Genomic DNA, 6,000 nt, shown 5'->3' on the forward strand with positions numbered 1-6,000 from the left:
ATTCGGCGGTGATATACTTTTGATTCCTGTCACATCATACGTATAGCGACGGTGATAGAATTTCATCCGGTTTCATAATAGTTACTAATTCAGTTGGGCCCTTAATAGCTTCATGAACACAAAGCATATAGATATATAATCATTACATCCATAAATCATGTTCACAAACAAGAGTACTTTTTACAATAACAATGGACGCTACCAATCTGTCACACCTAGTTTTAAAGACAAAACTAGGTTCACCATATGTATGCCTAGGAAGTCCACACATACAATAATAGAATGAATAGTATCAAAAACAATGTTATTAAATAACGTATACATAACTATATTAACACTTACATCAGAGTATCATGGAATGGTAACTAATCTTCAAACTCCATTCTTCATAGGGACGGCTGACTGAGGGTAACATACGCTTAGCACTCCTATCAATCTTCTGGGAACTCCTTTGTGTCCTCATGAATCTTCTGAGCAACTTTACTTTAGACTAAGGTGTGGGGGAAATAGGAAGGGTGAACACATATTGTACTCAGCAAATATAACATGGGGTTCATGAGGCTCAAAAGGTTGACACTAGTTTACTACGATTAGCATTTTAGTGAGTCAAATTTTAACAATTGAGTAGCATCAACTTTATCATAAGCCCATATAAACATATGATTAGGTAAACATGAATAATGAATAGAATAAACAATTAATTATCTATTAATAATCATCTATTTCGTAAGAGTTCCAAGGCCGCTCATGACCATGAGCACGGCTGTTATAACAGTTTTACACTCTGCAGAGGTTGTACACTTTCACCATAAGCCATGATTTACCCTTTCGCCCGAGGCGGCCAAACTCTTGACCCACTACTAAGGTCGGCAGGGTTCACTATGAAGCCTTTTAAAGATTCGTCTAACAAGTTAGGGCCGCTAGAATTCTAATTGGTAAATGATGTAGAGCTCCCCTTCCAAATGGCATATTTTGCGCAGGCTATACACATAAGGACAGAGGCCACACTATACCCGATTCGTCAAGCCCCTCTTGCGCCATAAAGGTAACCACTAACAAGCTAGAAAATGTCCTCATACTTGACTAAAGCTAGAGCTATGTGACACTCATGGTTGTATTGTAAGTCCCGGTTGACCACTTACAGATAAGTCCTTAAGGAGAGGAATCTAGAGCACCATAATAACTGCCCAATGCTCTAGCCCTCTTGAGCCATGTTGCTAAAAAGCATCTTTTAGTGTTTATTGCATATACCATTAGTCAAATTATAAGATTATGGTTATTTAATTGAGCGCTAGCATCATACTACCCAAATGCATAAACCCATAGGAATCAAGGTAAAAGGTAACAAAGTATTAGGAAATCCTTAGTGGTAGTCAAAGTAGACACATGCAACATAAATTAAATGATTAAAGGTGTATAGGACAACAAGGAAGATCTCATGCTATACTTGCCTTTCACTTGCTTTACAACTAATGATCAACTCCTCGTAGAACCTTCAATCTTTTGTTCTTTCAGTCTCCAACACTTTCGGACAGCTCTTCTTCTACTCGTAGATCGTAGCACACCAAGCACACATATAAGAAGGCAACTAAGAGCAATACACCACATGAGATAAAACAACATACTAAAAGAGAGCTAGTGCTACGAGATCACAAGAAACGCCAGAACCGAAACTATCGTAAAAACAAACGACTACTAGGAGTTTATATTATATAAAAGAAAAAGCCTACAACTACAAGTTTGATTTATTTTAGTTAAACAAAAATATGGAAGAGTCATTAATTCAGTTTAAACAAATCATATTTATACATAAAATCGAGTTGAAGCTGACCATATTTTATCTTATAAATATTATCACATAGTTTACTAAGCAAGTTAAACTTTAACTTTGCAAAATAAATAAATATATGAGAACATCTAAATATGTTGTACATGATGCGTGTTTAAGCTAAGAAAAATTATAATTAAAAATCATATTTATATTAGCAATTAATAATCATATTAATATTTGTATATAAAACAATGCAGTAGAAAACCTATATTGATTTTAATTATAAAACTAGTTGCATTAGCATTAAATCATTTTAATTTTTAACTATATATGAAAAACAAGTGGCATAAAAACATTAGCATTTCTGCGTAGAGCGCATCAACACAAATCTAACGCAACTTGAACAAATCAAATCAGAATTAAAATAAAAAAACAACGAAGATAATACGAACCAGTGGCAAACTCATAATTACTTGGTCTTGAACCTTGTACATGAGGTATGAAACGTGAGAGCCTCCATGCCATGGCCGATCGGTAGGGTAGGGCCCTAGCTGGCCAGAGGGGAACTGGCCAGGATGGCGTCGGACCGACAGACGGTGGTAAGAGAAGGAGAAGAAAAATCTAATTTAATACACGAGGGATTTTCCAAACTAGCGGCTTCCCTTATGGTAGTTTTGGTGTGCTTTGCCCAAGGAATTGGTACATATATATAGGGAGGAGAACTCCCTACATCTACATCAATTAGCAATATGATACTATTTGATGTTGCATCCTCCATCTTTACTAATAGGCCTAATTAATTATTAAAGCCCATTAGTAAATAAAGACATGTGCCTTTAGGATTTAGTAGGATTATTGCACATGGGCTTTGAGCGTCGGAAAAGATGAGAGATTTATTATTTTCAGAATTAATTAATTTCATGGATAAAATAATTTTAGAAAAGTTTAGAATTATTATTTAAACCATGAAAATACTCCGAAAGCTCTGAAAATTTAGGAAAATTTCTCAGAGACATTATGGAACATAAGGAACCCAAATAAAGTGTTTAGAGCTCATGATAAGATAATTTGGAGCATCTAAAAAATAAATTATGCTCATAGACAAGTAGGAACAAGTTTTAGAAAAAGCTAAAAAAATTTGAGAAGTTTGTAAAGATTGATTGACGAACGAGGAACTAAAAGGAGTGATTTGTGTTACAAAGAAAAGATTTCAGGAAGCTTCCAATGAAAACTTGAGTTGAGAAACAAAGTATTTGATTGTAGAAAAATATAAAGGCATGCCGGAGAAGGAAAATCGACCTACTAAATGCATTTTTAAGACTTTGCTCACTCTCAACATATAAAAAAGCAACAAGCAAACATCACGTCAAGCAATAACCCATCAAATTAGTTCAAAAAAGTATGAAGATTCACATTTTCCCTATAACTAATTGACGCTATCCTAAACTAAACTTGGGAATTTTTATCAAAATATCAAAACATTTATTTTAATTAGTGTTTTTTATGCACAACCCAAAATTAGAAATTTTGGTGTGTGACATCACATCTTTCTTAACTGATGTCCTAACACAAGCGGCACATAGAGCACACTAAAGGTACTGATGTATATAGACTTACATAACAAAATAACATAGTTGCGCTCCTTCGATGTGGCACTCCTGCTTGCAAGGCAAAATAAATATAATTAGTGCATCCTTCGTATTGGTAGCCAATGCACCATGGAACCTCTCTTATTCATCTCTGATCCACAACCTGAACAAAACATCAGAATTAATAATATTAAATATACCATTCCTTTAGTTAACAAGCCAAAATTGGCCTATAGATACATAGAATGAAAACAACTACCTACCTGATCAAAGACCGTTGTGACGACGAAATGCAGGAAATACACCTTTACTGCTCTGCTAATGACTCCATAAATAAGGGAATATAAGGAAGATAGTAAGGTCTGTGCATATAGAAACACCCTCTAGATCTACAAAAGTGGATGACACAGGTATGGATGACATAAACCTTTCTATGGTCCATGTCATATGCAATTAATGTTCTATCCTACTCAACAAGAAAAATGAAATTCCATTCCGAGTGAACTGTAATCACTCTGTATTCCTCATCACAAAGCTTAGAACCAACTTTAATATTCATGTGTCAAAATAGTTCCTCCGTGTCCACAACATGCTTCAAACTCTAGTTATCAGTACCATAGTCTTCAAGTATCCACACTAAAAACCAAGACCTATTGCGAAAATTAGCACAAAACACACACAGGTGAGCCTAAGCTTGATGGATGGATATTTCAGCACCACCTGGTTTATGAATTATCCTCCATGTCTTTCCCTCCATATCCACAGCAACTATCACAGAGTACTCAAGCATGTGTATAAAACCATTAAGAAAAACACTTCTTGATTTTGAACGTAGAACAATACTACCATCACCCCATTTAAATTCCTTAAAGATCCATGCTATAAATTTAGATGAGCAGATCTCCACACCAATGCATGCACCCTCCACCTCAACAAATTCAATCACATGGAAGTGCGATGATGTTAGGTCCAAACCTAAGCGAGCCTGACCAATAGAACGGATGCTACGCGACAGTACATGCCATTTGTGGGTTGCTAGATTGCAGACAACATAGCGATGTAATCCATTAGGCCCAGTACACCAGCAAAGGACAAGGCCACTGCAACAATCTAAGACTAGGACTTTTTAAGGGGGAAGGGCAAGAAGGACAAGGAGGGTCGTTCACCGGTGATGCTGGTGAAGTGGCGATTGCCCTTCCACCAGCTACCATAAAAGAAGTCGACGACAGTCTGTGAAAGCTTCTTACGTTGATAGGAGTTGGAGATGACGTGCCTCCAGCAGCGATAGACACACTTGCTGCAACATAAGGACCGAGAGGGGAGGTAGCTAAAGATGTCAGCAAGCATATCGTCTGAGAGGTTGTCCACTGCGTTCCTCATGTTGTGGGCCTCCTTCATCTGGAAGGACACCACCAGCCAAAGAGATGAGGCCGCCCTACTATGAAATTGCATCAATAAACATTAGTAAGAAGATGAGTTTTGAGAAGGGACGACGATGCAAGTAAGGCCTTATTACACTTGCCTTTGGATCTAGTGGTGGTGAGCATGAGTGGCAACACCGGTGACAGCAGCAGCTCATTCGCTGGTAGATCTATGCTAGCAATCTGATGATGTGCACCGGCGCGGAGCAAGGGCTGAGCAGTGCTGATGAGTAGGAGTGGCGATGATGAATAGTAGCAATGAGGAAAAGAAAAGCTTTGTGTGTGGGGGGAGGGAGGGCAGTGAGGAGGTGGGGGTGTAGGGGGGTTAGGGGGGATGTTGAAGTAGGTTGCTTGCTCTCTGCGTAACTTGTATGGCATGCGGGAATCAAATTTTCATCAGTTCCGTGCAGGAGGGTTCAAACACGGGATTAGAAATTTTGCAACTAAGGGACGATGAATGCATAGTACCATCACCGATGGCTAGGTCCTATTACCACCCAGTGACCTTCGTATGATACGGTGATGAACACTAAGGCACATAATCCCGCACTGAGAAAACTAAGAAAAGCATAATTCCAGTACTCAGATTGAAAGGAAGCTAACTTGAGTTTGATGATGAATAATAAGGCACACATATTTATATTGAGGCAACGGCCAAAACACACACTTAGAAAACATAAGGAAAGCACAATGCCAGTACTCATGGATTGAAAGGAATCCAACTTGAGTTCCATACATTCATACCGAATAAATAGGTGGACACTACCAAGCTAACAAGCATGTCGAAAGCTAAAATACATATACTAATTAGGCCAACACTATGCAAAAGTTAAATGTCCTTCATATGTACATCATTGGTTGCATAATTAATCATTCTCCATGCAGATCCTAGTCGACCTCCATGGGATCACTGTGAACCTCCATAATGTCCTGCAGATCGTTGTCGGACTCCATGGGATCATTGTCAATCTCCATGTCATTCTGAGCCTTGACCAATACAACCCTGTCCACATCCATTGGTACACTTTTATTTAGCTCATCGACTTTGTTCACATAGCACTAATTTGGTGAACCAATACTAAGGACAATAAGGCTCAAAAGCTACACTCCATGGATATACAAGGCCACAAACTCTAGAACGAGAAGATGCATTTTCATCTGCAGATCCAACAAAATTACTGTAGCTAGGTTGGAGGTGAAGGAGCAAAGAGCATGAGAG

The sequence above is a fragment of the Miscanthus floridulus genome, chromosome 1 (assembly GCF_019320115.1).
Source record: "Miscanthus floridulus cultivar M001 chromosome 1, ASM1932011v1, whole genome shotgun sequence".
NCBI lineage: Eukaryota > Viridiplantae > Streptophyta > Magnoliopsida > Poales > Poaceae > Miscanthus > Miscanthus floridulus.